A 7,818-nucleotide genomic window follows, 5' to 3' on the forward strand; every position below is an offset into this window, starting at 1 on the left:
TTAGGAAACGATTAATGTGTGTCAAAGAATAAACTTGAAGAAAATTATTCATTCATAGCATTCAAATGTGCTGACTTGAAGCAATTTAAAATATGTTAAAAATAATTTTTGCTTTTCTTTTCTCAGATGCCCATGCCACTGGTGAGGAAACTGGCACTGCAGTACAAGGTAAACCAAACATTGTTTGTCTCTGTGTACTATTTACATGTAAAAGTATATACATCTCATGCACAACATCAAACATCTGTAGTAGTTGGGGAACTGTCTCCCTTAACTCAGAATTTTCATTACCATGATACATTAAGTCTTCATTGTGTTCAACTGAAAACATTATCAATTACCTGTGTTGTTAAATTATTAATTCCTTTAATTTGAAAAAAAAACATATATCAGTGTTCGGATAAAATATAAATTTCTTTTAAATTATTGAATTAAAAAATTATGATTCCATCTTTTACAGGCCTAGTAGGTGAAGAAACACAAGATGAAAGGGCAGTGCAGCAGCAGGAAAGCAATTCAGATGGTACATTTGAAATAGTTTACTTATGTATGTAAACCAACAAACAAATAAGTAATCTGCATATTTCATTATTGTCACAGTTGTAATGTGGTTACCATTATACTAGTACAATACTACCAAAATGTAAAATATTTGCACAGAATATCATCGAAAGTTGTCACCCAAACAGAAGATAAGTTGGACCATTGTTAGAAGAACAACTGTACACTACCATGTCAAATACATGTGTCCTTATGCTTACAGAGATAAAGAAAAGCCGGAAGCAAAGACGCAATCAAGCCGAGGCTACGTATGAAAATACCATTGAGGACACCAAGAGGATCAAACTTGAACAAAAAAAGCTCGAACTTGAAATTCAAATGTTAGAAAAAAATCAAAAGAAATTAGATTCAGAAATTCAGTTGCTCCATGTCAAATCAGTTTATTATCATCTAAAGATGAATGCAGAATTTGGAGTTTCGTTGGAACATTGTGATACTGAAGAATAAATAACATCCAAATGCACTCATGATTTTTTAAGTAGATGGTTCTGAAATAGGAAAGTAAGAACTACTTTGTATAAAAGATGTAAGTTGTAGTATGTCGTTAGCAGAAAAATGACTTGAAACCGTATTTGCACCTGTCTCCAGGTTAAGATGGCATTGCTTCAGAATTTACAAGGTCTGTTTCTTCTCATTATCATATCTGTGTATTCCAGATTTAGTGCATATGATAAGACAAACACACTTTCTTCAGGTTAGGGCACCCGTGGCGAGCCACCTCCTCGTGGTGGGTGCTGGGTAATGCTAAGAGCTCGCCGACACCCCCGTTGTGGACCCGGGGGGATATTTGGTCCACCAACCCGTTTGCCGTGGGTTGCGGCCCTGTGTCGGTGGAGGACGGGAGTCTGGGGGTTGAGGGCAATGGGGGCCTGTAATTGTGTTCCCTTTGCTCAACACACCCCTTCGACCCTTACTTCACCTAGACGGGAGGTTGAATGGGCCCGGTTCAACCAACCGGCTGGTCATGCCAAGCCCTGTGCATAGACTATAAAATTTATTTATCATTGCACAAGTATGATTTGGAACTGATTTTGATTGATTTGGTCTTGGCTTTAATGTCTAAAACATGTTTGATGTTGAATTATATTGCTTTGAACTTTGCCTAGAGTCTTATGCTAGAAGGCGATGGCTCATGGGCCACTCTGGTAGACTAATTATTTCTAATTCTACTGGAGTATATCATCCGGGTATCCTTGGTGCTGCAAGTTGGAGACCCACTTTTTATAGCATTGTCCTTGTGATACTCCGTGGTGGGTGGGGAGCTCGGATGATGAACCTTCTACACTAACTATGGAATACAAAAACCCCCAAAAACGAAACAAACGTCAACTGGACAGTGATGACCAACGACCTTCTAACTCAACTGAATACTGGCCACGATTTTTAGTTCTTGAGACACTTGACAAGTTACCTTTAAAATTAAACCCTTTTTGCAGTATCAAAAGGTATACAAGGTATTGCAGGTGAAGTCCCAAACATCAAACGACTGCGATCAGGCTCTTTGCTCATCGAATGCAGCAGGAAACAACAAACAACAAATTTGATGTCAACACAGCTTTTGGTTGGAATACCGGTTTCGGTATCTCCACATAGAACTTTGAACACTAGCAAAGGAATTGTCAGAGACCGGGATCAACTATTTGCCGATATGAGTGAATTAGATATAGCCACAGAAATGAAAGAACAAGGAGTGATTTTTGTGAAACGATTCACAACCCGAAAAAACCAACAAGCACCTACCTATTCCATTTTTCTTCTCCAACTGCTCCAAAAGCAATTAAAGCAGGATATTGTCATCTCAATGTTGATACTTATATCCCTAACCCGTTGAGATGTTTCAAATGCCAAAGGTATGGTCATGGTGTTACGAACTGCACAAATACTATTACATGTGCTCACTGCAGCGAAAAAACTCATGTTACTGAAGACTGTGACAGCAACTTTAAAAAATGCACCAACTGCTCTGGAACACATTCATCTTTTTCAAAAGAATGTCCGATCTGGAAACAACAAATGGAAATTAATAAAATCAAAATCACAAGGAATCTTAGTTTTGCTGATGCAAAGAAACTTGTTGTTCACACATCAGAACCAAACGAGTCCTATGCTTCAGTTGCGAGAACATCAACAAAGCAAACTGTAACTTCAACAGTGTCCACTTCATCAACGCAATGCCAAACTAATTTGACATGGGTTGACACTGTTGCACCTGAAATCTACTGTCCTGACCAGTCAACGCAAACTGTTGTATCTACATCAACAACTGTTAGAGACGAAGTTCAGTCTCCGCCATCTTCCCAGGAACAATCATCATCACAGCCCATTTCCAAACCTTCCTCTGGGAATAATGGGAAGCAACTACCAAAACAAAATATCAAACCAATAAATGAGTCTGCAAAAAAATACCATAAGGGCAGAACCTCAAAAGCGGCAGAAAATACAATCCAAATTTATAATAAGTTTGGTTCTCTTGAAGACATGGATGTTTCTGACAACATCCGGTGTAGAGCTCGTAGCTTGTCACCCACAAAAAAGACAAGGGGTAGATCCCCAATCAATCCCCCATAGAAACAGTTTCTCCATGTATTGTCCAGTGGAACTGTAGAGGACTAAAAACCAACTTTAATGAATTACAGCTGTTGATTCAGGATTTACAACCATCAGCTTTCTGCTTACAGGAAATGTAAGTGAAGCAGGCAGACAATTTTAACTTACGTCAGTTCATTGGATATCATTCTCTTTCTCCTCCAGGTGATAGGGCCACTGGAGGATCTTCAATCCTTGTAAATCAGAATGTTATACACTGCCCTGTCTCACTTACAACTAATCTTCAAGCCGTTGCAGTGAGACTTACTCTTCATGTTGCCTTCACAGTATGCTCGTATATTCCGCCTTCTTCAACACTTCAACTGTCTGATTTGCAAGCTCTCTATGACCAACTTCCAAAACCCTGTATAATAATGGGCGATCTCAATGGTCATAATCCACTGTGGGGTGGTACAAATATAAACACTAAAGGTAAAACACTGGAAGATTTTATTTTCAATACTGACTTGTGTATATGTAATGATGATTCGAGCAGATATCTGCATCCTGCAACAGGCACCTACTCTTCTCTGGATCTGTCTCTAGCAGACTCCAATCTACTTAATGAATTTGAATGGTCAGTCCACGATGACCTCTGTGGAAGTGACCATTTTCCTACTATACTAAAATCTGTCACTCCATCTGCTGTTCCTTCATCATCAAGGCGGAATTTTAAAAAGGCTAACTGGGCTTTATATGAAACACTGTGTGCTGAAAAACTTAAACCTGAACGTTTTATTGACGTTCCCGATGCTATTAAGTGCTTTTCTGATGAAATGAACTCCATAGCTGATGAGTGTATTCCAGAGTCCTCTGCAGTTCCACACATAAGAAAACCATGGTTCAACGATGAATGCAAACAAGCTAGAAAGGCAAGGAAAAAAGCAGAACATTATTTCCGTCGCCATCCTATGGTGCATAATTTAAATAAATTTAAAATTTTAAACGCTAAAGCACGGCGTACTTTTAAACAGAACAAACGCCAGTCTTGGCAAAATTATGTATCTACAATAAATTCTCGGACACCCATGTCCAAGGTATGGAACATGGTCCAGAAAATTAAAGGTAAAGGTACTAAATCTACTATCCATCATCTTAAACATGGAGATCAATTACTTACTGATAAATCAGATATTGCGAATAAACTGGGCGAAACCCTCGCTAAACATTCTTCCTCTTCAAATTATACACCTAAATTTCAGCAGTATCAAAAGCAACAAGAAAAGAAAACTATTAATTTCAATTCAGATAATGGGGAAGACTATAATGAAACGTTTTCCATTCATGAACTCCATACTGCTCTTGATCAAGCTCATGACACTGCTACTGGAGCTGATAACATACATTATCAACTCCTGAAGCATTTACCAGAATCCTGTTTAGAGACGCTCTTATCAATTTTTGATGATATTTGGACTTCCGGGAAATTTCCTTCTTCATGGCGTGATGCCATAGTAGTACCAATACCTAAACCAGGACGTGATCACACGGATCCGTCCAATTATCGTCCGATTTCATTAACTAGCTGTGTTTGCAAGACCATGGAACGCATGATAAATAATATACTTGTTTGGTACTTGGAAACTAATAACCTCATAACAGATATACAATGTGGTTTCCGTAAAAATAGAAGTACTGTCGATCACTTAGTGCGTTTAGAATCATTTGTTAAAAACACACTAATTCATACACAACATGCTGTGTCTATCTTTTTTGATCTCGAAAAAGCATATGACACAACTTGGAAATATGGCATTTTGAGAGATTTACATGAGTATCAAGATAAATAGTATGTCAAATGTTTTAAACGATTCAATTGATGGATCGTTATTAGTGGATGATTTTAATATTTCTTGTCGTGGTAAAAATATGCATACCATTGAACGGCAACTGCAGCTGTGCTTAAATAAAATAAATAAATGGTGTCTAGAAAACGGCTTTAAATTTTCTAAATCCAAAACTAATTGTATACACTTTTGTAGAAAATATAAACCGCATAAAGATCCTGAACTGTTTCTAAATTGATCTCCCATAAAAGTCGTAAAGGAGGCAAAGTTCTTGGGATTAATTTTTGACTCGCATTTAACGTTTCTACCACATATCAAATCCCTCAAAACTAAATGCCTGAAGGCACTTGACTTGTTGAAAGTCGTTTCAGATTCTAAGTGGGGAGGGGATCAAGCTACCCTCCTGCAGCTCTATCGATCACTGATCCGGTCAAAACTTGATTATGGCTCCATTGTATATGGTGGAGCCTGTAAAAGCAACCTAAAACTTTTAGATTCTGTTCACCACCAAGGTCTAAGACTTTGTCTTGGCTCATTTCGAACTTCACCTGTTGACAGCCTGTACGTTGAGGCTGATGAGCCATCTCTTGAGCAGCCACGTGTAAAACTAGCTTTACAGTATGTAACAAAATTATATTCCAGTGAGTCAAACCCTGCATATAACTGTGTTTTCAGTTCTCTGTATGAGGATGTATACAAAAAGAAATCTTCTCTTGTTCCGCCTCTTGGTTTAAGAATTAAACCCTTTCTTTCTTCAGCCGGCATTGAGCTGGAATATATAGCTCCTTCCCGTCTTCTTTCTTCTCCTCCTTGGCAATTGGTTCGACCACAGGTTGACCTTACATTAACTACATTTAAAAAATCAGAAACGAATGAATTACAGTATAAACAAGAATATAATCAATTGAAACATAAATATAACAACTACAAATCCTTATTTACAGATGGGTCCAAGGACGGTGGCGCTGTGGCTTGTGCTACTGTCATTGGATCCAGAACAATATCTTCTAGATTACCAGATAATAGTTCTATTTTTACAGCAGAAGCTACCGCCATATTAACAGCTTTAAATATATTCAAAGGCACCCTAAACGTAAACAATATATAATCTATTCAGATTCCCTTTCTTGTCTTCAGGCGATTAAAAATTTATCATGTAAACATCCACTTTTAATTGACATTATTGAATTGTATAATAATCTTGCTACTGGCCAATACGACATCGTCTTCTGTTGGTTACCTAGCCATGTAGGCATTTTTGGGAACACAATGGCCGATTTTGCTGCCAAGGCAGCACTCAACAAATCTGTGACACCACTTCTTATTCCATACTCAGATTACAAAGCGAACATTAGAACTTATATACGTGATCTGATGCAAAAGAAGTGGGACACCCAAGTAGGTATAAATAAATTACATGAACTAAAACCGTATATTGGTTACACCTACTTGGGTTGTCAGTCCAGATTTGAAGAGGTCATTATGCGACGATGTCGTATTGGTCACACCAGATATACGCATAAATACCTTTTGAAAGGTGAGGATCCTCCATTTTGCATCCCTTGTGATGAAAGAATCACGGTCAAGCATGTCTTGCTTGACTGCGTGGAATATTCCATCACAAGGGATACCTATTTTAAATCACGTAGTATGAAGGACCTTTTTACTAATATCAGTTCTCTTTTAATTATTGGATTTTTAAAAGAAGTAGATTTATTAAATGAATTGTAAATAGATAATTTTTTATTATCGGAAGTTTAAATTGGTAACTGTGCTTGTTAGTGGCTGTATCCTCAAAGGGGGTTGCAGTACTGTAAAACTATTGTCCTCCTGAGAGGGTACGTAAGTCCACAAACATTCAAAGTAAATTCAAACCTTCCATGTTTTTAATCGTAGAATAAGTGTCTTTTTACTGAATGGCTAGATTTCCCAAATTGCTGACGCCTGGGGGGATGATGTAAATCCATCTAGGGTCCATGCAGATAGCCAAGGTACTGTAAGTCCCCATGGTCCCTAGTATGGTGATCAACCTTCAGTTGTTAGCAACCTATAGCCCATTTTTATCTTGTATTGTCCTCTATAGATAAATTGTTTTAGATATAGTTACTATTTTTATATTCTACTCTGTGATATTCTAGTTGTTTTACTGTCCTTCGTTGACAGGTTTTATAATAGGCATATATTTCATTTCAGAATTAAATGTTCTCGTCACGATATGGCTGAGATACTGCCGATGTGACGTTAAATGTTAACTCACTCACTCACTCTTCAGGTTATTTCTCTTGCCAGATTGGCACTTATCAGTGCTGAATTTTAAGTGCACAGATATTCTTCAACTTCAATTATCAATTAATTAAGACTATGGAAGTGATCAGAGTGTACTGTTTTCGGTATGTGTTATGATATGGGTCTTGGTCCAAGTGAGGGTACCAGTGAAATCCCTTATCTAACTGGCGTGCTGGTTTGCTTGGAGGAATTAACTCAGCAAAGAGTCTGAAGTCACAAGAAGCTAATTACAATTTTATTTACAAGAGATAGAGTAACAAGGGTGGCCACAGAGAGTCCATACAACCCTCTGGGCTGGGGCTAGAGCTGACCTGTGTTGAGAGTCTAAACCCTACTGATGGACAAATGAAGGTGGAGACTATTTAACTATAATTGAAACAATACAAAGATTATGATTTGCTGACTGATACAAAAATGTGTGTAACCTACAATAGGCAATGAAATACAGAATAAACAAACTGGGGTGTGTCCTACCAGAACAACTTCAATGACCAGACAGAAGGAGTACTTCATCTTTTAATCCCATTGAAAGTGGCATTAATCTTGTTGGTACATTTACTGGAGGCTTGATTACTTACTCTGGGCTGGATCTTTAACG

Source organism: Haliotis asinina, chromosome 4 (assembly GCF_037392515.1).
Source record: "Haliotis asinina isolate JCU_RB_2024 chromosome 4, JCU_Hal_asi_v2, whole genome shotgun sequence".
Classification (NCBI taxonomy): Eukaryota; Metazoa; Mollusca; class Gastropoda; order Lepetellida; family Haliotidae; genus Haliotis; species Haliotis asinina.